The 27,108-nt window shown below is 40.0% G+C and overlaps 1 protein-coding gene across 4 annotated transcripts in view; it reads left to right on the forward strand.

Moving 5' to 3' along the window:
- LOC133251612 (teneurin-2-like) overlaps positions 1 to 27,108 on the forward strand; it is a 427,154-nt gene that overhangs the window by 307,856 nt on the left and 92,190 nt on the right. Inside the window, exon 1 of one of the 4 annotated variants that reach the window (XM_061424276.1) lies at positions 16,097 to 16,220. The exons of the other annotated variants lie outside the window; for them this stretch is intronic. The gene's annotated coding sequence lies outside the window, so the exon portion shown is untranslated. Of the gene's footprint in view, positions 1 to 16,096; positions 16,221 to 27,108 lie in introns of those variants that run through there. 4 annotated transcript variants of the gene reach the window in all.

Below are 27,108 nucleotides of genomic sequence, written 5' to 3' on the forward strand. Positions count from 1 at the left end.
ACTAACCAGCATTTGAAGATACTGTGTTTTATATTTTTATTTTCATGCAATATTACCAACCTTTTTCTCATATATGTGATGGCTATCCAAATCAATTAGGAATGTACTAAACTGCAAAAAAAAAAAAAAAAAGCTTCAAATAAGAGATTCTTTTTTTAAAAAAAGAGGTTAGATTTTCTCATGTAACAAATGTCCAGAGCAGTGGTGCTCCTGATTTCAGTTCAAGGGCTCAGGATGGGGTTAGATGTGATGGTAGTGTGTTGCACTGTCATTTCCCAATGAACCATCTTTGCAGTCTCTATGCCTTTGTGTCTGCCCTTGGATCTCTGCTTAGCCTGAGAGAAGGTAGAGAAAGTGATATAAAAGTGATTCAAAACATTTTTGCATTTTTGTCTTGCACTTTCTTATTTAGAATTCCATAGTACCAAATACAGACTCTTCCTTCTTCTCTTAGCTTCCTTCTATCATAAAAGCTTGGTCAGTCTTGCTATTAAGAAATACATGTAGACATGGATGAAACTTTGTGTTCCTAACTCTGTTAAAACTTCAACTGGAGTGTTAAGTTCAGTTCAGTCGCTCAGTCGTGTCTGAGTCTTTGCGACCCCATGGACCGCAGCACGCCACGCCTCCCTGTCCATCACCAACTCCCGGAGTCCACCCAAACCCATGTCCATTGAGTCAATGATGCCATCTAACCATCTCATCCTCTGTCATCCCCTTCTCCTCCTGCCCTCAATCTTTCCCAGCATCAGGGTCTTTTCAAATGAGTCAGCTCTTTGCATCAGGTGGCCAAAGTATTGGAGTTTCAGCTTCAGCATCAGTCCTTCCAGTAAACACCTAGGACTGATCTCCTTTAGGATGGACTGGTTGGATCTCCTTGCAGTCCAAGGGACTCTCAAGAGTCTTCTCCAACACCACAGTTCAAAAGCATCAGTTCTTCAGCACTCAGCTTTCTTTGTAGTCCAACTCTCACATGCATACATGACCACTGGAAAAACCATAGCCTTGACTAGACAGACCTTTGTTGGCAAAGTAGTGCCTCTGCTTTTTAATATGCTGTCTAGGTAATAGACGGTTGTAGCTCTACTTGGGGGATTACTCTCTGTCTCTGCTTCACTTTGTGCAATGAAAATTTTGCTACAACTGACAACAAAAAGAGGTTTACTAATGTCTCCACCATTATTGATCCCTCATAGGTTTCTGAAAATGAAAGCAAGAATAAATAGCATCTTAAGGCTTGGATATATGAGAAGAATGTGCTAGACTAGTGATTCTCAAACTTGAGTGGGCATTAGAATCATTTGAGAAGCTGGTTAAACACAGAGTGGTGGGTCCTATGCCCAGAGGTTTTGGTTCAGTTGGCCTAGGATGAGGCTGAGAATTGGTACTTCTAACAAAATCACAGATGATGTCGATGCTACTGCTTTGGGGACTATGCTTTGAGAACCACTGGGCTGCAAGTATGGTAGACCAGAGTCAAACATGTAAACGTCAATAGAGGTCTGGCAGGTGTATAAATGATGAAATAGGATTGAGCGCCAGACCACAGAAGATATGGAAAACCAGAGATCTGGGGGCTGAAGTCTCTGGTGAAAGGGGACAGCCCCCAACAATCTTTTGCAGATTATATGTTGTGGTGTCTCTGGGTGATCTGATTTCTAAAGAGCAGCTGGAAATACTTATTTTATGAGTCCTTTCTCAATTTTCATACCTTGCACACTAACTAAAATAGGATTTAAATAATATGTGAGTCAAATAAATGTGTCTGCAGTTTAGACGTGGTCAAGGAGTGGCCAAAATGTAACTCTGTCACCACACCCCTTCACTCCCAACTCAACAAAAACTCAAACTTGAATATGTACCTGCTTTGATTAAAGGCAGATACTGACATTTTTGCAACACTCCCTATAGGTACAACTTTCAGTAAGGCGCATGTCTATTTTTGGTGACAACATTCAAAGAAAGAGTAGCTATAAGATCATGTTTATCACCACCTTTATTCATCTTCTTTGATTTTCTTTCACTCCTCATAACTCCTGGCCCTTTAAATGTTGTTCACAGAAAAATAAGTATCCTTATTACATCTGATAAATGTAAGAGATTATAAATGGCTAAAGATAACAAAATGCTCCTACCTTCAAAGTCTAATACATCATAAAGTTAAAGGTTGGTACTATTTTGAAAACTAAGAATTGGTACCATTTTGAAGCAAAGAAGAGGAAAGCCTGTTGACTTGCATGGGGTTGCTTTCTTAGTCTTTTTATTTCTTAGCCTTTCATTTTCTTGAATCAGTTAAAATGTTTTACTAACCATCTGGTCACCTACAGGAATAAACCATTGCCAAAACACACCAAGAGATCTTGTAAACACTTTATATAAAAGAATAAAATAAAGTCCTGGTCAGTTTATCCATCTTCATTAATGATTCATAATGTAGTTCTTTTTTTTTTTTCTCACTATGACTAACAAGTATCATCTAGTTATGAGAGGCCATTATACAAAATCATTAAAACATGCTTAACGGTACTGTGTTAATTATGCAATGATAAATTATTCTTTATTTCTTCATTAACAGTATTGTAGCAGTAGAATTAGCATTGTTTGTTCCTTTTTGGAGGAAAAAACCATTAATATTAAAAAATGAAAATTCTAGAAACGTAATGTTGTGGAATGACAGCTTTAATTTGATTTTTAAAATCCTATTTGCTGCTCCCCTCAGCTATAAAAGTTTAACCATTATGTCACTGTAATTACATCGGCTGTTTATCTCTTCTTCCGTGGTTACATCTAAGTCTGTGCGACAGACTGAAGGCTGCCATTAGACTCTGCATCAGGAGACCTAAGGGATCTTACTAAATCTTCTGCTAAATTGAATCTAATAGTATAATTTAAATCTCCTCTAGTTTCACTCTCTGCTTTTGAATCATTTCATTTATTGAACAGCAAACAATTCAATAAATGCTTATGCAGCACTGAGCTAGGCACCATGGAGGATAGGTAAACAATGGAGATGAGCCTTCCTTTTCTGCCTTGTAGTACGGACAGTTTGTCTTGAAAGTTAGACATCTATATCATCATAAAATAAAGTGTAATCACTGGTGTGGGATGGTGCAAAAGCAATATGAGGACATAGAAAGGAAAATGAGTCCAGCTAGACTGTTAAATAAAATCTGAGCTTAGCCTCAGACAATGAAATAACAGCAATAATGACCAAAACACCACAATAGGAACCTTTACTCTGTCTGGGATACTGGCTCTAAGAGCTTTCCATGCACGAGGTCTTTAAATCCTCACAAGATCTCTATGAGTTTGGTCTTAGTATGATCCCATTTCACAGGTCCAAAAGCACAGAAGATTTTATTAGGTTAGTGGTTCTCTACATTCTGGTCTTAGGATCAGAAGCATCAGAGTCACATGGAAACATAAAAACTCCTGTTCCCTCCCCAGCCCAGTCTTACTGACTGACAGACTCTCAGAGTAGGACAGCAATCTGTGTTTTGATAAACCTCCCAGGGGATTCTGATGTTCTCTGATGTTCAAGAGTCACAGCTTTAAGTGAAGAGGCTAGGGCAGCAGAGGGTCTATCAGGTGACGTAGAAGTCATGATGCTTGGTCACTGGTCCCATCTTTGGCACTTACTGCATGTGCAACCTTGAACACATTACTTACCCTCTTTAATCTCAGACATATCATCTGTACAATGGGGAGAATCATTGTCCTTACTCCTCATCACTGTTTTCAGCATTAAATGAGACCACATATATAATTCTTAGCACAGGTCCTGATACAAAGTGAGCTTTCAATAAGTGGTAGGTCTTATTATAGTGAATATCTTCACATCATCATCATCACCATCTACATTGTTATTCCCATCCAGGCAAGGAAAACAACATGAATTAAGGCAGGGAAAAGAGAGTAAATACTTTTCCTAAGCAGAGGACTAAGGGAACAGTTTCTCCCTTTTGTGGCAGAAGCAGGTCACAAATAATGAACTGAAATATTAAAAGCTTAATATCTATATCCTTCAAAAATCTTTTTGATTAATCTTCCACAAGGACTTTTTTTTTTTAGTATGCTATCTTTGAACATGTTTGGATATATCCTCTTCTCAAATTTTTATATTACCTTATAATTGTTCTGACCAACCTAGATAGCATATTCAAAAGCAGAGACATTATTTTGCCAACAAAGGTCCATCTAGTCAAGGCTATGGTTTTTCTACTGGTCATGTATAGATGTGAGAGTTCGACTGTGAAGAAAGGTGAGCGCCGAAGAATTGATGCTTTTGAACTGTGGTGTTGGAGAAGACTCTTGAGAGTCCCTTGGACTGCAAGGAGATCCAACCAGTCCATTCTAAAGGAGATCAGCCCTGGGTGTTCTTTGGAAGAAATGATGCTAAAGCTGAAACTCCAGTACTTTGGCCACCTCATGTGAAGAGTTGACTCATTGGGAAAGATCTGATGCTGGGCTGGATTGGGGGCAGGAGGAGAAGGGGACAACAGAGGATGAGATGGCTGGATAGCATCACTGACTCGATGGACATGAGTTTGAGTGAACTCTGGGAGTTGGTGATGGACAGGGAGGCCTTGCGTGCTGCGATTCATGGGGTCTCAAAGAGTCGGAGGTGACTGAGTGACTGAACTGAACTGATAGTTGTTCTAATTTGAAAGAAACAATGCATCTTTCTGGAATAGACAGCCAAGTCCCCTGGGTCTCCCATTTCTTTAATGTTTCCAATGGAAGAGTTGAACAGCTCCTGTTTTGGCATCAGACTGAATTAAAAACCATCTCTAACACTCACCAGATGTTTGACTTGATGTCAGTGGCCTAAGGTACCTCATCTTTTAAATGGGATGATATTATATCATGTTGTTTGTTTTAAACAGAATTATTAAGATATTCAATCTAAGAAGCTCTCAATAACAATCATGTATTTTCTTTCTTTTATTTTTTTAAAAATTTCTTTCTTTTGGTGCCTGGAAAGTTACAGAAGGAAGTTGTTAATGGGTTTGTAAAATTCTAAAATGTTACAACTTAGCAGGACAGGGCAAGAAAGCAACAGTGTATAGTTGCCACTTTTTTCCCTTGTTTTTCCTAAGTGAGAAAAGATGTGTGCAATGGTCAGTTTGGGGACAGGCAAGCTGGAATAAGGGAGATAAGCGGGAAGGAGGGGGCAAGGAGCGGAATTGCTGTAGTCTGAGTAGCTGTTTAACAAGCTTCAGTGAGAAAAGGGGTTAAAGGAGATATATCTTCTGGTCTCAAATATGCACCTGGGAAAACATTCTGGGAACTCTTCCAAGTACAACGCAAGGCTTTCAGTTTTCTGCGTGTGATTATGTCTAAACACACTTCTGTTACAATTCAGTTATAGGACTTTGGCCAAATCACGTTCCCTTCCCTCTGCCTTTTTGTTTTAAGTAAATGAACAAATTCTTGTAGACTTGTTGGCATGTATGAATGCTTACTCTGTGTTAGGCGGTGCTTTCCTGTATTAGAATGTTTGCTCTAAGTCCGTGCAGTACTATCCTAGAAAAGTGAGGATTATTATTCTCATTTCTCAGAGGGGTAATGAAAGACGAAGACAGGCTAAGAATTTTGCTCAAGGGTCAGAGATAGCAAAGAGTGTTCAAGCTGGAATTTAAAACTGTGTGTGTGGACTCAGAGACTGAACTCTTGAATATTACTTCAGGGGAAAAGTGAGTGGACTAAGACAGGAAATTCACAGTGTTTTCACCTCAAAGTAGAATACTGTGGATTCCCCCACCCACTAGTTTTTACATATCCTACTTGGATGTTAATTTACATTCTGGCAATTCCCTTTATGCTAAAATAATAAAATTCCCTTCAATCCTGCATTTGCAATTCTTTAATATTTCTCAGCTGTTCTTTTATATACCTGGCTTTTCCAAGCTAATTACTATCCGCTTTCTTAATTTATAAAACCTTCAGAAATGCTGGGCAACTCTGCTCCTTTTCCAGTGAAGAGCAAAAAAGCTTTCCATTGTTTGCTCTGCATCTTTGGTGGCTGGGTACTGGAATAGAATTCCATTCCTCAAACATGGAATTCCTAGTAGCCACAGTGCCTATTTTAAATGTGAAATTGAAGGCTGATTTCGCTGAAGGATTGGTGTGAAAATGAAGACACCATATTTTTATATTTTAGATATTGTTATTTGCATGAAAAAACTGAAAAGATTGGCATTTGGCTATAGGGCTAGCATGGAAATGTTACATTTAAGAACTGATGCTAATGACCCAAGGGACGTGTTCTCCCCACCTCCACCTACATCCTTATCTTTTATTTTTTGGTAAATTCTAATGCAGAGACAAAATGGGGCATGCTTGAAATAATTTGGCTGTTACTGCATATGGAAACATATTCATGAGTGCTGTAGGAAATGTGACTGTTGAGTAGTATGTGTTTTGTTCCTAAACTCTGGGCTGTTTTCCCGTGGAGTGTGCGTCACATCCTCCAGGCCCTCTGGTAGCTGCAGTGGAACAGAGGCCTTCGCTGGCGTCTGGAATAGGGAGTCATCCCACTGTGGAGTCTCTCCTAAACTGACCCATGCAAGCAAGCAAGCAAGCACTGTGTCAAGATGCTTCTACCTGTATGCTTCCTATATGGCTTCTGTTACGTGAAGTGAGTTGAGAGCTACATTTCTGTCACCAGGCCATGAATATTTTTCCATCTGAATATTATTTCTTCAGCAGTTTACATATCTAGGGCATTGAATGTTGCCGAAGTGTGCTTAGCCAGTCAAACTGGCAGACAGACTTGTTAGCATCATCAAATTGTACCTAGGCATTTGGATGCCCAAGATATGTGCAAGGTCAGACAGAAAATGGGGTAAATAGCTTTTTCAGCCTAAGATTTTATTATCTGAAACAGCTAACTCTTATATGAGTCAAGTGCGAAGGAAAATAGTAAAGCCTTTCCAGAGAAGATGTAACCAGAGTGCATAAACAAAGGGGAAGGTGGCCATTTCCAAGGGCTTTTGTTTATAGAATGCTAAGATAGGGGGATGCAGGGTAGGTTATGGTATTATCAAATCATCTTAATTTCATGTAAGTCCAGGTGATAGCTTCTTAAATTGATCTTTCTGTGTTCCAAATATGTGAAACTATCTCAAGTTGGTTAAAGCTGAAATGGAATTCTTTTCCTTTGGGTATAGAGATGTGAATCAAAGTATAGAATTTTATGTAGCCCTGGAAAGTACTAGAACTAGGGGTTGGAAAACCATATAGACTCTCATTCCTACATCTCAGTGCAACTGCTTTATTCTTCTCTCACTCACAAAGTCAATTTTTCTGCATCTGCTTGTCTCTTTATGAGCAGGGGGTTCTGATCTCACATTTCCCAAACTTGTACATTACAGATCTAACTACTCGAATATAATTGATTTCAATTAGTCTCTCCTTTACCTCCAAATATTTCCCTAATGCTGGGGAAGATACTGTCATTGGCCTCACTTTGGTCATGTGCTCACCCCTGTTCCAATCGAACTGAAGAAATGGGGATTGGATTCATTTTACACTACGGTCAGTTCAGTCCAGTCGCTCAGTCCAGTCCGACTCTGTGACCCCATGGACTGCAGCATGCAAGGCCTCCCTGTCCATCAGCAACTTCTGGAGTTTACTCAAATTCATGTCCATTCAGTTAGTGATGCCATCCAGCTGTCTCATCCTCTGTCGTCCCCTTCTCCTCCTGCCTTCAATATTTCCCAGAATCAGGGTCTTTTCAAACGAGTCAGTTCTTCGCATCAGATGGCCAAAGTATTAGAGTTTCAGCTTGAACATCAGTCCTTCCAATGAATATTCGGGACTGATTTCCTTTCGGATTGACTGGTTGGATCTCCTTGCAGTCCAAGGGACTCTCAAGAGTTTTCTCCAGCACCACAGTTCAAAAGCTTCAGTTCTTTGGCACTCACCTTTCTCTATAGTCCAACTCTCACATCCATACATGACTACTGGAAAAACCATAGCTTTGACTAGATGAACCTTTGTCTGCAAAGTAATTTCTCTGGTTTTTAATATGCTGTCTAGGTTGGGCATAACTTTTCTACCAAGGAGTAAGCGTCTTTTAATTTCATGGCTGCAGTCATAATCTGCAGTGATTTTGGAGCACAAAAAAATAAAGTCTGTCACTGTTTCCATTGTTTCCCCATCTATTTGCCATGAAGTGATGGGACCAGATCCCATGATCTTAGTTTTTTGAATGTTGAGTGTTAAGCCAACATTTTCAGTCTCCTCTTTCTCTTTCATTAAGAGGCTCTTTAGTTCTTCTTCACTTTCTGCCATAAGGGTGGTGTCATCTGCATATCTGAGGTTACTGATATTTCTCCCGGCAATCTTGATTCCAGCTCTTGATGTACTCTGCATATAAGTTAAATAAGCAGGTTGACAATATACAGCCTAGATGTCCTCCTTTCCCTATTTGGAACCAGTCTGTTGTTCCATGTCCAGTTCTAACTGTTGCTTCCTGATCTGCATACAGATTTCTCAAGAGGCAGGTAGGGGGTCTGGTATTTCCATCTCTTTCAGAATTTTCCACAGTTTATTGTGATCCACACAGTCAAAGGCTTTGGCGTAGTCAGTAAAGCAGAGGTAGATGTTTTTCTGGAACTCTTGCTTTTTCGATGATCCAATGGACGTTGGCAATTTGATCTCTGGTTGTTCTGCCTTTTCTAAATCCAGCTTGAACTTCTGTAAGTTCACAGTTCTCATACTGTTGAAACCTGGCTTGGAGAATTTTGAGCATTACTTTACTAGCGTGTGAGATGAGTGCAGTTGTATGTAGTTTGAGCATTCTTTGGCATTGCCTTTCTTTGGGATTGGAATGAAAACTGACCTTTTCCAGTCCTGTGGCCACTGCTGAGTTTTCCAAATTAGCTGGCATATTGAGCGCAACACTTTCATAGCATCATCTTTTAGGATTTAAAATAGTTCAACTTGAATTCCATCACCTCCACTAGTTTTGTTTGTAGTGATGCTTCCTGAGGCTCACTTGACTTCTCATTCCAGAATGTTTGTCTCTAAGGAAGTGATCATACCATTATGATTATCTGGGTTGTGAAGATCTCTTTTGTATAGTTCTTCTGTGTATTCTTGCCACCTCTTAGTCTCTTCTGCTTTATTGTGCCCATCTTTGCATGAAATGTTTGCTTGTTATCTCTAATTTTCCTGAAGAGATCTCTAGTCTTTCCCATTCTGTTGTTTTCCTCTATTTCTTTGCATTGATCGCTGAGGAAGGCTTTCTTATCTCTTCTTGCTATTCTTTGAAACTCTGCTTTCAAATGGGTATATCTTTCCTTTTCTCCTTTGCCTTTTGCTTCTCTTCTTTTCACAGCTATTAGTAAGGCTGCCTCAGACAACCATTTTGCCTTTTTGCATTTCTTTTTCTTGGGGATGGTCTTGATCACTGTCTCCTGTACAATGTCATGAACCTCTGTCCATAGTTCTTTAGGCACTCTGTCTATCAGATCTAATTCCTTGAATCTATTTCTCACTTCCACTATATAATCATAAGGGATTTGATTTAGGTCATACCTGAATGATCTAGTGGTTTTCCCTACTTTCTTCTATTTAAGTCTGAATTTGGCAATAAGGAGTTCATGATCTGAGCCACAGTCAGCTCCTGGTCTTGTTTTTGCTGACTGTATAGAGTTTCTCCATCTTTGGCTGCAAAGAATATAATCACTCTGATTTTGGCATTTTGGCCATCTGGTGATGTCCATGTGTAGAGTATTCTCTTGTGTTGTTGAAAAAGGGTGTTTTCTATGACCAATGCATTTCTCTTGGCAAAACTCTATTACCCTTTGCCCTGCTTCATTCCGTATTCCAAGGCCAAATTTGCCTGTTACTCCAGATATTTCTTGACTTCCTACTTTTTCATTCCAGTCACCTATAAATGAAAAGGACATCTTTTTTGGGTGTTAGTTCTAGAAGTTCTTGTAGGTCTTCATAGAACCATTCAACTTCAGCTTCCTCAGTGTTACTGATCAGGGCATAGACTTGGATTACTGTGATATTGAATGCCTTGCCTTGGAAATGAACAGAGATTATTCTGTTATTTTTGAGATTGCATCGAAATGCTGCATTTTAGACTCTTTTGTTGACTACGATGGCTATTCCATTTCTTCTAAGAGATTCTTGCCCACAGTAGTAGACATAATGGTCATCTGAGTTAAATTCACCCATTCCAATCCATTTTAGTTCACTGATTCCTAAAATGTTGATGTTCACTCTCACCGTCTCCTGTTTGACACTTCCAATTTGCCTTGATTCATAGACCTAACATTCCAGGTTCCTATGCAATATTGGTCTTTACAGCATCAAGCTTTACTTCCATCACCAGTCACATCCACAAATGGGCATTTTTTTTGCTTTGAATCCATCTCTTCATTCTTTCTGGAGTTATTTCTCCACTGATCTCCAGTAGTATACTGGGCAACTACCGACCTGGTGAGTTCATCTTTCAGTGTCCTATCTTTTTGCCTTTTCATACTGTTCAGGAGGTTCTCAAGGCAAGAATACTGAAGTAGTTTGCCATTCCCTTCTCTAGTGGACCGCATTTTGTCAGAATTCTCCACTATGACCCATCCATCTTGGGTGGCCCTACATGGCATGGCTCATAGTTTCATTGAGTTAGACAAGGCTGTGGTCCATGTGGTCAGACTGGTTAGTTTTCTGTGACTGGTTTTCAGTCTGTCTGCCAGCTGATGGAGAAGGATAAGAGGCTTATGGAAGCTTCCTGATGGGAGAGACTGACTGAGGGGGAAACTGGGTCTCCTTCTGACGGGCGGGGCCATGCTCAGTAAATCTTTAATCCAATTTTCTGTTGAAGGGTGGGGCTCTGTTCCCTCCCTGTTATTTTAAGAAAGTGAAGTCACTCAGTGGTGTCTGACTCTTTGTGACCCCGTGGACTGTAGCCCACCAGGCTCCTCTGTCCATGGGATTCTCCAGGCAAGAATACTGGAGTGGGTTGCCATTTCCTTCTCCAGGGCATCTTCCCAACCCGGGATCGAACCGGGTCTCCTGCACTGCAGGCGGAAGCTTTATCCTCTAAGCCACCAGGGAAGCCTTTTATTTACCTGAGGCCAAACTATGGTGGAGGTAATGAAGATAATGGTGACCTCCTTCAAAAGGTCCCATGCAAGCACTGCTACGCTCAGTGCCCCCAGCCTTGCAGCAGGTCACTGCTGACTCACGCCTCCACTGGAGACTCCTAGACACTCATGGGCAAGTCTGGGTCAGTCTCTTGTGGGGTCACTGCTCCTTTCTCCTGGTTCCTGGTGAGCGCAAGGTTCTGTCTGTGCCCTCAAGAGTCTATTTCCCCAGTCCTGTGTAAGTTCTGGCAGCTCTATAGTGGGGTTAATGGCAACCTCCTCCAAGAGAGCATATGCCACACCTGAATCTGCTGCACCCAGAGCCCCTGCCCCTGCGGGTCCACTGCTGACCCGTACCTCCACAGGACACACTGAAACCCAATTCTGTCTCAGTCTCTGTGGCGTCTCTGGGTCCTGGTGCACACAAGGTTTGTTTGAGCCCTCTGAGTGTCTCTGGCAGGTATGGGGTTTGATTCTAAACATGATTTCGCCCCTCCTACCGTCTTGCTGGGGCTTCCTTGGATGTGGGATATCTCCTCAGTCACTCCAGCGCCACAACCGTATACAGTATCATCACTATGTATCAATTGTATTGCTCATGGCTCTGACACTGTGACAAACTTACAATAATCATCTGTGCTTTGGTCTGATTTCCAAGGAATGGGCAAGAAGCTCAAAACAGAATCCCTGTCTTATTTGTTGTCTATCGACTGTATTCAGCATAGTTCCTAATTCTTTGGAGATGCACAGTAAGTGCTTGTTGAGTGCAAAGTTTAGAAACTGAATGAAGTCAAGCCCCAGTTATTGGACTGTCTGACTCTTCTCCTCCTTCAACCAGCTGAGCCTCTCCTTTTAGTGTCTCCTTATTACAGCGATCATTTATCATGATTGTGAGATTGCAGATTGTCACTCCTCATCTCAAGGAGAAGTGCAGAATTCCCCTGGAGTAAATTTTAATTTAAATTTAATCTTTTAACAAATCACATGAAAACACTTGGGTATAATGGAAAAGGGGTTATCACTGAAAGAGAGGTCAAGGAATTCAACCTTGATTAAGGGTTGGAACCCTGGAGGAAGAAGTAGCAACCCACTCCAGGATTCTTGCCTGGAGAATCCCATAAACAGAGGAGCTACAGTCCATAGGGTCAGAAAGAGTTGGACATGACTGAAGTGACTTAGCACGCAAACGAGGGCTGGAAAATCATTCGTTTGTTTTTGAAGTTTCTTTTTACTGGAAATAAAGTTTAATTTTCCAAAATTTAGATAATAATGAGAGGTGGTTGGAAATAGAGTCATTTCGAAATGCTTAAAATTTTAGATCATTTTTACGTAGAAATTTAACCTGTTGTTTAGAAACAATAGAGGACACAGGATAGAAACAAAAAGAGGTGACATTTGTGGGTGAAATCGAGGTTTAAAACTAGATACCTGGATTCCTATCCAGCCTCTGCTGCTTTTATGTATTCTTAAGCCAGGTTTCTTTATTTTATTGCTCATTGGTAAAATGCACATGGAGTTAGTGAATAAAAGGGTGGTCTGCATTCCTGCATGCTGTATCACCTCAGCCTTGTTCAACTATTTGTGACCCTATGGACTGTAGCCCGCCAGGCTCCTCCGTCCATAAGATTCTTTAGGCAAGAATACTGGAGTAGTATTGCTATGCCATCTTCCAGGGGACTGACCCAGGGTTTGAGTGCACATCTCTTCTGTCTCCTGCATTGACAGGTGGATTCTTTACCCCTAGCACCACTTGGGAAACCCATAAAAAAATAAAGGATGATAATGATGTTTAAAGAGTTAGCAAGTATAGTCTCTCACATGGTATAGTAATTTAGACCTTCCCAATTCATATAAATAGAAGATTGCAGATATCCAGGTACACATGTTAATGCCAATTTGGGATAAAACTCACACCAAATCATAAATCATGAATGTCCTTTGACATGTGAATCACCTTTTATAAGTTAGGACAGTCCAGTCCTATCTGTAATCCCTCCATTGGTGGTTTACAGGAAGCATGTTGCTCTGTTTTTTTCATCCCTCAAAATGTGTTGTGTTGTCTCTCCTCTTTGTCATCAACTGGTCCTGCTGGCCAAATCAACCTGTTACTTTTTTTAAAATCCTGCTGTTTCCATAAAGTGTTATGAAGTTGTATTTGAGTCCCCACTGAAAACTGCAGGTTATCCTGCTGGGGCATCTGAGAAGGCGTTTGATAGAATCTGTCTGACATCTGATTCTGGTGTGTGCCCTTCTTTTGTTTGCCCGGCCATTTGTGCTTTGGGTCCTCAGCTGATGTTTCCCACAATCCTGACTACTTAGGTTTTCCAGCAACCTCTATTGAAAACCAATATTAATTTATCAAGCCTGGGTTTCTTTTCCACTCCCAGGACTTAAAGAATGTCTATCTGTTGAAAGTGGGGTTTTGATGACCTCTTTGTGCCTTTATTCTTTCCCCACAAGAATGACCTTCCATTTTTCTAATCAAAGGCAAAGAAGAAGGCAGATTCACTTTCCAGGCAGTTGTACCAGAACACAAACATTTCATAGCATGAGGGATGTTGGTAATTGCTTTGGGAGGGAACATTCCCCTCTCAAAAATCAGAAGCTACCTCTATATTTCAGGCAGTACATCACAGCTGTCTCCCGCAGAGGCTTTTATCCACATGTATGGAAGAGTTTACACTGCTGTAACATTTGATACTATATTAGACAACAGAGAGTAGTAGGCAAATGTGAGAGAATTTCATTTCCTTGAAACTCCAAGTGTTTACAGCATTATGTTTCTGGTGAATGGCAGTGCTAATGGTTGTAAAAATAAAGTGGTATACCTTGAGGGATCATTAGGAAATGCAGGAATGCAAGTACGTAATTTTGAGATTGATGCTGTTGAGTTGTGTTTTTTTTTCTTTAAATTTGCACATATTTTCTATTGGGCTCTGCATTTTCTCATCCTCTTTCATATTATCTATTGATTTACAACCAAGCTACAATGGTAAGCACAGGCTACAAAGAGTCCTTTTAATAAAGGTTTGTATAAATGAACTCTTAAGCTATTACCTAAATTCTTGCCCCTTACTTCTTGATAAATATCCTCCTCAGCCAGAATGAATATGAGCTTCTTTCCAGGGGATTGTATTCTTCTGGATCTTGAAACCTGAGCTATCAACATTTTTGGACATTGGTAAATGAATTATCATCGATCTTAGACGTGCAAATTAAGGAATAGAGACATAAACATGGGAGAAACAGTGATGTAAGAAAAAAATGATTTGATATCATCATTGGTGCTTTTAATATTCAGTGACAAACCTAAATGCCAGAAAAGAATTGGCAAAATAGTAATTAGCAGGAGCAGTCAGGGAAGAGCTAAACACATATTATGTAAAAAGGTCAAATTTCCAACTTGTCACAAAAGCAGTGAAGTTCAAGTCTGTCTTCTGGAGATGCACAGTTTTGGCTTGCAGCCAAAGAAAAAGTATCAATTTCAAATCAGCAACCTTCTAAATACAAGCAATTGCCTCTAGTTACATTGTTTTGGTTAGTACAAAACATTTTTTGATAATGAATGTCTCCTTTATGTTAATTCAACATTGTTAACAAAATTTCTGGTAAGGAAGTCCTCCTCTGAGAGATACTTGGTGAGGCATGGTGAGTTTCAAGCTAATAATTGGCCAGAATTCCGAACTTCTAGACAGCATATTAAAACAGCAGAGATGTCACTTTACCAACAAAGGCCCGTGTAGTCTGGATAGTCAAAGCTATGGTTTTCACAGTAGTTGTGTATGGATGTGAGAGACGGGCTGTAAGAACACTGAATGCCAAAGAATCGACACTTTCGAACTGTGATACTGGAGAAGATTCTTGAGAGTCCCGTGGACAGCAAGGAGATCAAACCAGTCCATCCTAAAGGAAATCAACCCTGAATATTCATTGGAAGGACTGATGCTGAAGCTGAAGCTCTAATTCTTTGACCACCTGATGCAAAGAGCTGACTCACTGGAAAAGACCCTGGTGCTGGAAAAGACTGAAGGCAGGAGGAGCAGAGGGTGACAGAGGATGAGATGGTGGGATGGCATCATTGACTCAGTGGACATGAGTTTGAGCAAACTCCAGGAAATAGAAGGACAGGGAAGTCGTGTGCTACAGTCCGTGGGGTCGCAAAGAGTGGGACATAACTGAGCAACTGAACAACAGCAACCAAACTTCTTGATTTTGTTGGCTCTGTCCTCAGAGCAAGGGTTGAAGTACTGTGGCCTGAGGGTCAAATCCAACTTGCTGGCTGTTTTTGCAAATAAAGTCTTATTGTTACACAAACACACCCATTCATTCAGGTATTTTCCCTGGTGGCTTTTGTGCTACAGTGGCAAAAGGAAGTAGTTGCAATAGATCCTACAATGCAGGGGGGAAAAATTACCACTTGGATCTTTACAGATATGTTTGTTGATTCTTGACACGTGGCCATGTGAAGCCAGAATTAAGTCACAAAGACAGGCCACTGATCTGACTTCACCTGGTATCTGGAGCCAGCTCCTACTCTTTGAGTACTATTTTAAAAATTTCCAGGCAGTTGGCAATATTTATGCTTTGTTTTCCACTTAAGGAAGCAGAAGCTACCTTGAAAAAGAATGCTTACATTGTATTTGTTTGACAAAGCAGGAAGAACTATGTCACAAAATTTATATGAAAATTCTTATGGAAATCTTGCAAATTAACAATAGACATAAGAAATATGTTCAGGGAAGTTAACACTTAAAGAAAAATTGGCTAGGATTTTTCAAAATTTTTTCCCTTTTTTTTTTTTCTTTAGATTCCTTGATGTAAATACACAGGTATTTAAAACATAGTTGAGAAGGCAATGGCACCCCACTTCAGTATTCTTGCCTGGAAAATCCCATGGACGGAGGAGCCTGGTAGGCTGCAGTCCATGGGTTGCTGAGTCAGACACGACTGAGCGACTTTACTTTCGCTTTTCACTTTCATGCATTGGAGAAGGAAATGACAATCCACTCCAGTGTTCTTGCCTGGAGAATCCCAGGGACGGGGGAGCCTGGTGGGCTGCCGTCTATGGGGTCACACAGAGTTGGACACGACTGAAGTGACTTAGCAGCATCAGAGGTGGGTTTGATGCCGAAAGCTCAGCTTTTCTTTACACCACTAAATCATACCTTAGAGACAGAGTTTTTGGGTGAAGAAGAAAAGGATAGCTTTATTGCTTTGCCGGGCAAAGGGGAACACAGAGGGCTCATGCCCTCAAAACAACGTGTCTCAACTTGGGGAAAATAGTGACAAGTTTTATAGTAAAAGAGCATGTGATCAGCTTGTTGCAGGAAAGGGGACCCTTTCCAGGGCCTGAAACTGGGCTCTTTTCTAACACTCGGAAAAGAATTGTCCAAAGAGACACGTGCTGACAAAGCAAGAGATTTTATTGGGAAGGGCACCTGGGTGGAGAGCAGTAGGGTAAGGGAACCCAGGAGAACTGCTCTGCTGCGTGGCTCGCAGTCTCGGGTTTATGGTGATGGGATTAGTTTCCCGGTGGTCTTTGGCCAATCATTCTAATTCAGAGTCTTTCCTGGTGGCGCACAAATTGCTCAGCCAAAATGGATGCTAGTGAGAGAGATTCTGGGAAGTGGACGGACAACCGGTGTCTCCTTTCAACCTTTCCCGAACTCTTCCGGTTGGTGGTGGCTTATTAGTTCCGTATTCCTTATCAGGATCTCCTGTCATAAAACAACTCATTCAAATGGTGCCTGGCCAGGGTGGGCAGTTTCAATCAGTGTGCTTCTCCTAACAAGCTCATGGACATTTTTCTGATGGGTTGGTGGTAAGGTAAGTAGGAGTCAACATTTTCAGGTTTAACTGGTCCGAGTTTACATGCTTGTGGGCAGCATACCATAATTTCTCCCACCTGGAGGGGGTTTCAGTGTCTGCAAAAGAGCTCAAGATAGTGTTCTGTGCATCCTTAGATGGGGAAGCAGGACATTGTCCCATGGCTGCTCTTGACTGTTTCTTTCTGGTCTCACATTCCCTACGTTCCCTAATTAACAATTGCTTGAGTCTATCCATTGGAACTCAGGAAAGGTCATGGAGGCTAAATGAAGGCTGTTTTCTATAATCAAAGAAATGGGGAACAGAGAAAAGCCTTGTGACCAGGAGCCCCACCATGCCCTGCATATTATCAGATTCTCTGCAATGTATCCAATCCTGGAAGTAGATTCACTGACAGGAGACAAGGTCCCTGCCCTCAAGAAAGAACTTAGATACTGAGAAAATTTCTCTTTGCTTTCATCCCTTTCTGGATTTTGTACCTCAGTATCATACCATGTCATCATTGAAGCTAAGTCTTCATGAATGTTATTTACTTTCTCGTAAGAGTAAAATAGTAATATTGACTCCATGCTCTCACATTATGCAATCAAGTTCATAACAAAAATATGAATGCAGATTGTGCTGTAGATTCAGTTCAGTCGCTCAGTCCTGTCCAGCTGTTTGCAACCACATGGACTGCAGCATGCCAGGCTTCCCTGTCCATCACCAACTCCTGGAGCTTACTCAAACTCATGTCCATCGAGTCAGTGATGCCATCGAACCATCTCATCCTCTGTCATCTCCTTCTCCTCTTGCATTCAATCTTTCCCAGCATCAGAGTCTTTTCCAATGAGTCAGTTCTTCACATCAGGTGGCCAAAATATTGGAGTTTCAGCTTCAGCATCAGTCCTTCCAATGAATATTCAGGACTCATTCTCCTTTAGGATTTGATCTCCTCACAGTCCAAGGGACTCTCAAGAGTCTTCTCCAACACCACAGTTCAAAAGCATCAATTCTTTGACACTCAGCTTTCTTTATAGTCCAACTCTCACATCCATACATGACTACTGGAAAAACCATAGCTTTGACTAGATATCTCTGCTTTTTAATATGCTGTCTAGGTTGGTCATAGCTTTTCTTCCAAGGAGCAAGCATCTTAATTTCACGGCTGCAGTCACCATCTGCAGTGGTTTTGGAGCCCCCCAAAATAGTTTGTCACTGTTTCCACTATTTCCCCATCTATTTGTCTCAAATGAAGTGTTGGACCAGATGTCATGATAGTTTTTTTGAATGTTGAATTTTAAACCAGCTTTTTCACTCTCCTCTTTCAGTTTCATCAAGAGGCTCTTTAGTTCTTCTTTCCTTTCTGCCATAAGGGTGGTGTCATCTGCGTATGTAAGGTTATTCATATTTCTCCCAGCAAGCTTGATTGCAGTTTGTGCTTGCTTCATCCAGCCTGGCATTTCACATGATGTACTCTGCATATAAGTTAAATAAGCAGGGTGACAATATACAGCCTTGACGTACTCCTTTCCCAATTTGGAACCAGTCTGTTGTTCCATGTCCGGTTCTAACTGTTGCTTCCTGACCTGCATACAGATATCTCAGGAGGCAGGTAAGGGGTCTTGTACTCCCATCTCTTTAAGAATTTTCCACATTTTGATGTGCTGTAGACCCATCCCCCAAATCTTAGTTTTTGCTTGCTCGTTCATTTTTATTTTTTATATTCCACATCTGAATGAAATCATAGTGTATTTGCCTTTCTTTGTCTGACATTTTTATTTAGCATAATACCCTCAAGACCCATTCCTGTTGTCATAAATGGCAAGCTTTCATCCTTTTTATGTCTGAATAGTTTTCCATTATATGTATGCATTCCACAACTCCTTTATTCACTTCTCTGTTGATGGGCTCTTAGGTTGTTTCCAATCTTTGCTATTGTAAATTATGCACAGATGAACATGAGGGTGCAGATATATTTTCAGATTAGTGTTTTCATATTCTTTGGATAAATACTCAGAAGTAGCATAACTGAGTTTTGTAATGAAGGCAGAGCTTGGATAACTCTCATTCCTAATCTCTGCATGAACATTTATTGGGTGTGTGGAGTTAGCAAGTCCCTTAACCTCCTAGAGTCTCCATTTCCCCACCTCCAAAACATGGGTAAGTATAAGCATGTTTCAGGATGTCAAAATGAGTGACAACTTATATAAGGAGTCGAACTCAAGACGTGGCACTTTGTAGGCATTCATTACATGGAAGCTTGATAATTGCTGACTTTGACATTTCATCTAGAAACCTGTGGTCCAACACCCTTCTCTCCTTGTGATAATTTGATGCTGATTTCAGTCTCATGTATCAATACACGGGCACACTCAACAAGACGGGAAGCGGGTACTCACTGCTTGCCCTCGTTAGGTTTGGAGGCTGCAGGCTCCAGGCCTGCTCTCCTGGCTCTCTGAGCTCTGCCTGGCGGGGAGGAGGAGGGGAGGGACCGTCTTTCCAGTTACGGTTACTTAGCCAGTGCCTAAGGTGCAGCCATCTGTTCAGCTCCTGATCTCAGGAGGCAGAGAGGAACACGGGAAGAGAGCAGAGGGGCCCACGTGTGGGGAAGGCGGAGCTGAAGAGCAAAGGCTTCAGTAAACTTCCACATTTCATATTGAAATTTTAGCAGGAGGTGTAGCCAGGCTGACTTTTGTGAATGTTAAACAGCTTGGACTGGAGAGAGGGAAAAAAGGGTGTGGAATTAGACTAAATACCAGTCCGACATAGACTTTTGACTTCTCATTTCTATTCAAGTAAAAAAAGACACAAATACACAAGGTTGGACCATGATCACAAATATTTTGGCTTACAGGGTGCATTTCTGCCCCTCTGTGGCTCTAGATCCTAGGGACTTCTAGCATGGAGGAATGGCATTGCATTTCACAATTCATCAAATTTATAGACAGCAGATCCGGGGACCTATCTCACCATTTCCTACACAAATGGCTCCAGGGACCCTAACAGATTCTAAAAAGCAGCAACATGTCTCTCTGAAGCTAGAGAGCAAAGTACAATTGTGAATTTGCTTATCCTTTCTTGCTCTGGACATTAACCAGAGTTGGCTTTTTATCCCCAGACATATCAATAGAACAGCACAGGGGAGCAGAAAGCAAATTGCCTTTGACCTCTTATTTACTAGTGCATTAAATTACGAGGGCACCATCTTCCACTTTTGCTGATTTGAAACCAGATTTTCCCTGGTCCGTTCAGAGGTCACAGGGATAGTCAGTCTTGAGATATTTTGGAGTATATCTGTGTTCAGACTTGTTCTTAAATGTTCCTAAGAGGAGAGACTGGAAATCTTCCAGGACACAGTCTGGTTTTCACACTGTGTCCTTTACAATGCTATCTGGGGGTAGGGAAGGCTGAATGAGTGTGACTCGGACTGCCTGCCTCCTCTTTCTTTTATGGATGCCTTCTGTATTATATTTCATTTGGTGCTGTAAAGGTTTTAAAATAAAGCACTTCCACAGAGGAGTTCTAGTACAGAGGAAAGGAATCTGTGAATGCACTGTCTTTAGGTTGACTTAGCATTTCTGCTTTCGGTAATAGACAAAATTTGCAGAGGAGTTAAGGATAAAAGGACCGTGCATTATCCGTTACATCTTCTTAAACACAGAAGCATGATACCTGCATTATTTAAGAAACAAGTAGACAATCCAATTAACGTGTTATCAGGAGGAAGAAAGATATTTTATAGAAGCTTTCAGGTTGAGCTTTTAAAAATACATTTTTAAAAAACAAAAATGTGCTTATATAATGAAATTTTTTACTAGATTTCTAAAATATCTGTGATACCAGCTCATATTAGGAAACAAGCACCACATGCACTGACCCTTCTCCAAATACCCTTGTGGACAAACTGCTTCCATGATGTATCATAATTTGAAATGAGGAAGAAAATTGGCCAAAGTGATGTGTATTCAGCCTTGACAGTGTCCCATATCTGATGGATTTTTGGTTTTCCTTTTACCATACCTCTCAGAGCTCTGCAGTCAATTTATAAGATACAGATATTCAAGCACAATGAAACAACTCCCAGAGTGTGATCAAAGACCATTGATGAGGGTGAGGCAAGTTTAAACAACTGCCTGCAGGATTGGTTGTCACAGAGAAATTGTAGCTCTCCCTTAGACACACGTAAAGTCCACCTGTGCATCATTCATTGCACATATTTGCATACCCACACAGGTACAACACACACACACACACATCTCAAATGGGCTGTCAGTGATTAACAAGTCAACCCCCTTAAGTAGTAGGATAATCTGAAAAGTTAATAGTGAACAGTGTTACAGCTCATAGGATTAGTTAATTAGACAAAGGCTTGCAGGCAAGATCTCTGTAGTCTTTTCTGCTAAAGTGATGGAACCCACTTAGGCAACTGATGAAAAAAGCAGTGTGAACACTCTTCAAGGGAGGAAATGTGGAATGTAACAGAATAAAAGCTCAGCATAGCAGGAACAAGCTGGCAGAGGCAGTACCATCCATTGATTGCCATTTTTCAGTGCCAGTAAAGGCAGAGGCTTGGGGAAAGATTTATAATTTTGGTTACCATCTTTCCTCCTGCTTCAAGGCAATTTTAATTACTTTTTAAAATCAGTCTCTAAACTTGCATTTTCCCACATGAATGTTTGACCTTCACTTTCAAGGACAGCTAGGCAAAGAGTGCTTGTCCATAGGAAGTAATAAATACATTCTATTAGATAAAGGATGGATAGTTAGCCACATTCAAAGGAACCCTAATATCTTATTATTTTAGAATTTTTTTAAGATGAGAAACATGTTGGCAGATGCTGCTTCTTATCTTATAACTGTCCCATTGTGATCCTTTCCAATGACCACAAAATTGTTTCTTTTTCTTCTGTACCAAAAATCACAAATGTAATGAGCTATATTGGCCAAGCAAGGGTTTCAAATAAGTGAAGCAGACAGTCTATAAAATCAAAAGGAGTGATACAATGATACTACTGCTATTTTGGAGCGTGGTACCCAGTTTAAAAGTCACCTCCCAAATTAAACATTTGTTTTCATGATGGTGTTTGAACCCAGGTTTGCTTGATTGTCTGATTAAATTTTTAAATCAAGCTCTTTGTTATAACCAGAGTCATGTACAATTTCAAGAAGTAATACAGAGACATGCATGGTACCTTTAGTCTACTTCCACCAACAGCGATATCCTGCACAACTGTAGTCTGATGTCAACCTAGAATTTTGACAGTGATACAGCCAAGACACAGAACATCACCATCAGCACGGGTTCCTCATGCTGACCGTTGGCAGCCATAATCGTTTTCCTCATACTTTCATTCCTTCCTTTTTCCTGGTAACCATTAGTCTGTTCTCATTTCTATATATTTTTTTTTCATTTGAAGAACAGTATATAAATGGAGCATAAAGTATGTAACCTTTGAATTGGCTGCTTTCGCTTAGCATTATTCTCTAGAGAGTCACCCTGATTTTGTTTATATTAGTAGTCCATTCCCTTTTATTACAGAGCAGTATTTCCTGTCATGTGTATGCCATATGTTTAACCAGTCACCCATTGAATGTGTATTCAGAACTGACAGAATCCCGAATCAGATGGACATTTGGCTTTTCTGGTGCTGTACCTCTCAGAGGTCTACAATCAGTTAGTTGTTTCCAGTTTGGGGCTATTATGTGTAAACATTCTGCTGTAAACCTTCATGTGTAGGCTTCTGTGTGAACACAAGTTTTGTTTCTGTGGAGTAAGTGCCCAACCGGGCAGTGACTGGACTGTACACTACTTCACATTTAGTGTTTTTTCAAAACTGCTCGTCCATTTTCCAACGTAGCTGTGTCATTTTATACCTAAGCCAGTGGTGTCTAAGGGGTTTTTCCATATCCTTGTCAGTATTTAGTGTTGTCACTATTTTTTATTTTTTAAATTTTAGTCATTATGGCAAGTCTGTGTCAGTAATATCTCATTGTCTCAATTTGCATTTCTCTAATGGCTAATTGGGCTTCCTAGGTGGGTCGGTGGTAAAGAATCCACCTGCCAACGCAGGAGACTCTGGTTCGATCCCTACGTCAGAAAGATCCCTGAAGAAGGAATTGGCAACCCACCCTGGTATTCTTGCCAGGGAAATCCCATGGACAGAGGAGCCTGGCGGGCTGCAGTTCCTGGGGTTGCAAAAGTGCTGGACGTAGCTTAGTGACTAAGCAGCAATGGCGAATGATGTCAAACATCTTTCAAATAAATTGGTGAAATGTCACTTTGTCTTTTTGTCTATTTTCTAATCAGATTTTTTTTAAGTTGAATTTTGAGAAATGTTTTCTTTATTTTTATGTATGTCCTTGGGCTATATGGTTTGCAAATAGCTGCCTTCAGTCTGTAGATGTTTCTTTCAGCCTCTTATCAGGGTCTTTTTATAGAGTAGAAGTGTTTAATTTTAATGAAGTTCAATGTATTAATGTTTTATTTTGTGGATTATACATTCAGTATCAACTCTAAAGGTTTTTCTCCTTTTTATTCTAAAGGTTTTATAGTTTTTTCTAAAACTTTTTATAAAAGTTTTGTACTTTGTGTCAATAAATACATTTTAAGTTAATTTTTGAATAATCTAAGCCAATATCTTTTTTTTTTTTTCTTTTTGGGAACTTATGGATGTCTACCCATTCCAAAACCATTTCTTGAAACTGTTATCCATTGAATTACTTTTACATTATTAAAAATTCTATTGGCCATGATTTTTGTGTCTATATTTGGGTTATTTATTTTATTCTCTTCAATTCACATTTATGTGTCTGTTCACTATGCTAATACCACAAAGTACTATTACTGTAGCTATATAGAAGTCTTAAAATTGGGTAGGATGATTTCTTCCACTTCTTTTTGAAAATTGTTTTAGCTATTTCAGTTCCTCCCCCTTTCTATACAAACTTTAGAATAATCTCTTCTATGTCTGTAAAACTTTTTGCTGGAATTTTACATGAATTTCAATGTATATATCAGTCTAGAGAAAATTAGTATTTTTTTCCTATAATGATTCTTCCAAATCATGAACACAACCTGTCTCTTCGTTTAGTTAGAATTAATTTCTTTCATCAAAAAAGTGTTTACTTTTCAGTTTACCATTTCTGTACACATTTTGTTAGATTTACATCTAAGTATTTTTCTTTTTTTTGAAAATTATAGATAGCATTGTGCTTTGAATTTTGGTATCCATGTGTTTATTGCTAGTATATTGAAATTCAATTGATTTTTACATGTTTTATCTTGTATTCTATAATCTTACTGAACTCACTTATTTTCCATAAGTTTTTTAGGATTCTTTTCATATAAAACTATGTTCTCTATAAAGAGGCACAGTTTTGTGTTGCCTTCCTGCTTAGTATGCTTTTTTTTTTTTTTTTGCCATGCTGTGTGTCTTGTGGGACCAAGGATTGAACCCAGGCCCTGGGCAGTAAGAATGCAGAGTCCTAACCACTGAACCACCAGGGAATCCCTTCTGTATGCATTTTATTTCCCTTTCTTGTGTTATTGTATGGAATAGAATTTCTAGCAATGTGTTGAGTAATGTGATGGGAGCAGACATCCATGCCTCATTCCTGTCCTTGGGGACAAGTATTTAGTCTATCACCATTAAATATAATCTTCAGTTCAGTCAGTTGCTGAGTCATGTCTGACTCTTTGTGACCCCATGAATTGCAGCACGCCAGGCCTCCCTGTCTATCACCAACTCCCAGAGTTCACTCAGACTCACGTCCATCGAGTCAGTGATGCCATCCAGCCATCTCATCCTCTGTCGTCCCCTTCTCCTCTTGCCCCCAATCCCTCCCAGCATCAGAGTCTTTTTCCAATGAGCCAACTCTTCATATGAGGTGGCCAAAGTACTGGAGATTCAGCTTTAGCATCATTTCTTCCAAAGAACACCCAGGGCTGATCTCCTTTAGAATGGACTGGTTGGATCTCCTTGCAGTCCAAGGGACTCTCAAGAGTCTTCTCCAACACCACAGTTCAAAAGCATCAGTTCTTCAGTGCTCAGCCTTCTTCACAGTCCAACTCTCACATCCATACATGACCACTGGAAAAACCATAGCCTTGACTAGACGAACCTTTGTCGGCAAACTAATGTCTCTGCTTTTGAATATGCCATCCAGGTTGGTCATAACTTTCCTTCCAAGGAGTAAGCATCTTTTACTTTGATGGCTGCAATCACGATCCGCAGTGATTTTGGAGCCTGGGAAAATAAAGTCTGACACTGTTTCCATTGTTTCCCCATCTATTTCCCATGAAATGATGGGACCAGATGCCATGATCTTAGTTTTCTGAATGTTGAGTTTTCACCCCACTTTTTCACTCTCCTCTTTCACTTTCATCAAGAGGCTTTTTAGTTCCTCTTCACTTTCTGCCATAAGGGTGGTGTCATCTGCATATTTGAGGCTATTGATATTTCTCCCGGCAATCTTGATTCCAGCTTGTGCTTCTTCCAGCCCAGCGTTTCTCATGATGTACTCTGCATATAAGTTAAATAAGCAGGTTGACAATATACAGCCTTGACATACTCCTTTTCCTATTTGGAACCACTCTGTTGTTCCATGTCCAGTTCTAACTGTTGCTTCCTGGCCTGCATACAGATTTCTCAAGAGGCAGGTCAGGTGGTCTGGTTATAGGTTTTTTGTTGATTCTCTTGATCAAGTTGAGGAAGTTCCCTCTACTTCAAATTTTTGTTTGAATTTTTATCATGAGAAAATGTAGATTTTTGCCAGATACCTTTTGTACTTTCAGTAATTTTTCTTCTTTATTTCTTTAATGTGGTGGCTACACTGATATTTTAAAATATTGAACCATCCTTGCATCCCCAGAATAAACCCTATGTGGTCACGATGTATAATTATTTTTATATACTGTTGACTTGTATTTGCTAAGATGAGAATTTATGTATCTATATTCATGGGAAATATTGGTCTTTAGTTTTGGAGGGGTTTTTGTTTGTTTGTTTTTGGTACTTGTTATGTTTAAGTAGCTTCATAAAATGAATTGTAAAGTGCTCCCTATTCTATTTTCTGGGAGAGATTTTGTAGAATTGATGTTAATTCTCCTTGAAACATTTGATGGAATTCTCCATTGTAATCATCTCGGCATGAGATTTTATGTGAATTTTAAAATTACAAGTTAAATTTCTATATTTGTCACAAAATTAGTCAAATGATCTAATATTTCGTATTAGGGGAATTGTCATAGTCTTAGAATTGAGTTGTTGGTCCATTTCATCTTTGTTGTCAAATTTATTTTTGTAAATTTCTTTGAAATGGTCCCTAAGAATCTTGTTTACGCCATCAAGGCATCTAGTGGTATCTCATGTGTCTTCTTTGTTTCTTTGTCACTCTGCCAGAGTTTGTCAATTTTATTGACTTTTTTCCCCAAAGAAGCAGCCAGTTTCATTGTTTTATGTGTTGTTTTTATCCGTACTGCTGCTGCTGCTAAATCACTTCAGTCGTGTCCGACTCTGTGTGACCCCATAGACAGAAGCCCACCAGGCTCCCCCGTCCCTGGGATTCTCCAGGCAAGAACACTGGAGTGGGTTGCCATTTCCTTCTCCAATGCATGACAGTGAAAAGTGAAAGGGAAGTCGCTCAGTCGTGTCCGACTCTTAGCGACCCCATGGACTGCAGCCTACCAGGCTCCTCCGTCCATGGGATTTTCCAGGCAAGAGTACTGGAGTGGGGTGCCATACAGTTTTATTTAATTTGGTTCTTTATTAATCTCCTCCTTCTCACTTTTAGTTTTAGTATTTTCTTCTTTACTAGAATCTGGAAGCTTTGATTATTGATTTGAGAATTTTCCTGTTTTCCAATGAATGTGTTCAGTTTATAAATTTCTCTCTCAGCAGTGTTTTTGTAGTTTCTTATAAATTCTGATATATTTCCTTTTTCCTTTAATGTATATTTTGATCTTGTATGATCTTTTGTCCATGTATTATTTAGAAAATTGTTGTTTAGTTTTTAAGTGTTTAGGTATTTTCTTCTCATTTTTCTATTACTGATTTAGTTTGAGTCCATTGTGGTAAGAGAACATACTCTGTATGACTTCAGTTTGAGATTTGTTTTACAATCCAGGCTATGTTACTTGGGTACTTAAGGATGTGACAGTCTGCTGTTGTTGGGAGGAATAGTCTGTAAGTGTTAA

The sequence above is a fragment of the Bos javanicus genome, chromosome 7 (genome assembly GCF_032452875.1).
Source record: "Bos javanicus breed banteng chromosome 7, ARS-OSU_banteng_1.0, whole genome shotgun sequence".
In the NCBI taxonomy this organism is placed as follows: Eukaryota; Metazoa; Chordata; class Mammalia; order Artiodactyla; family Bovidae; genus Bos; species Bos javanicus.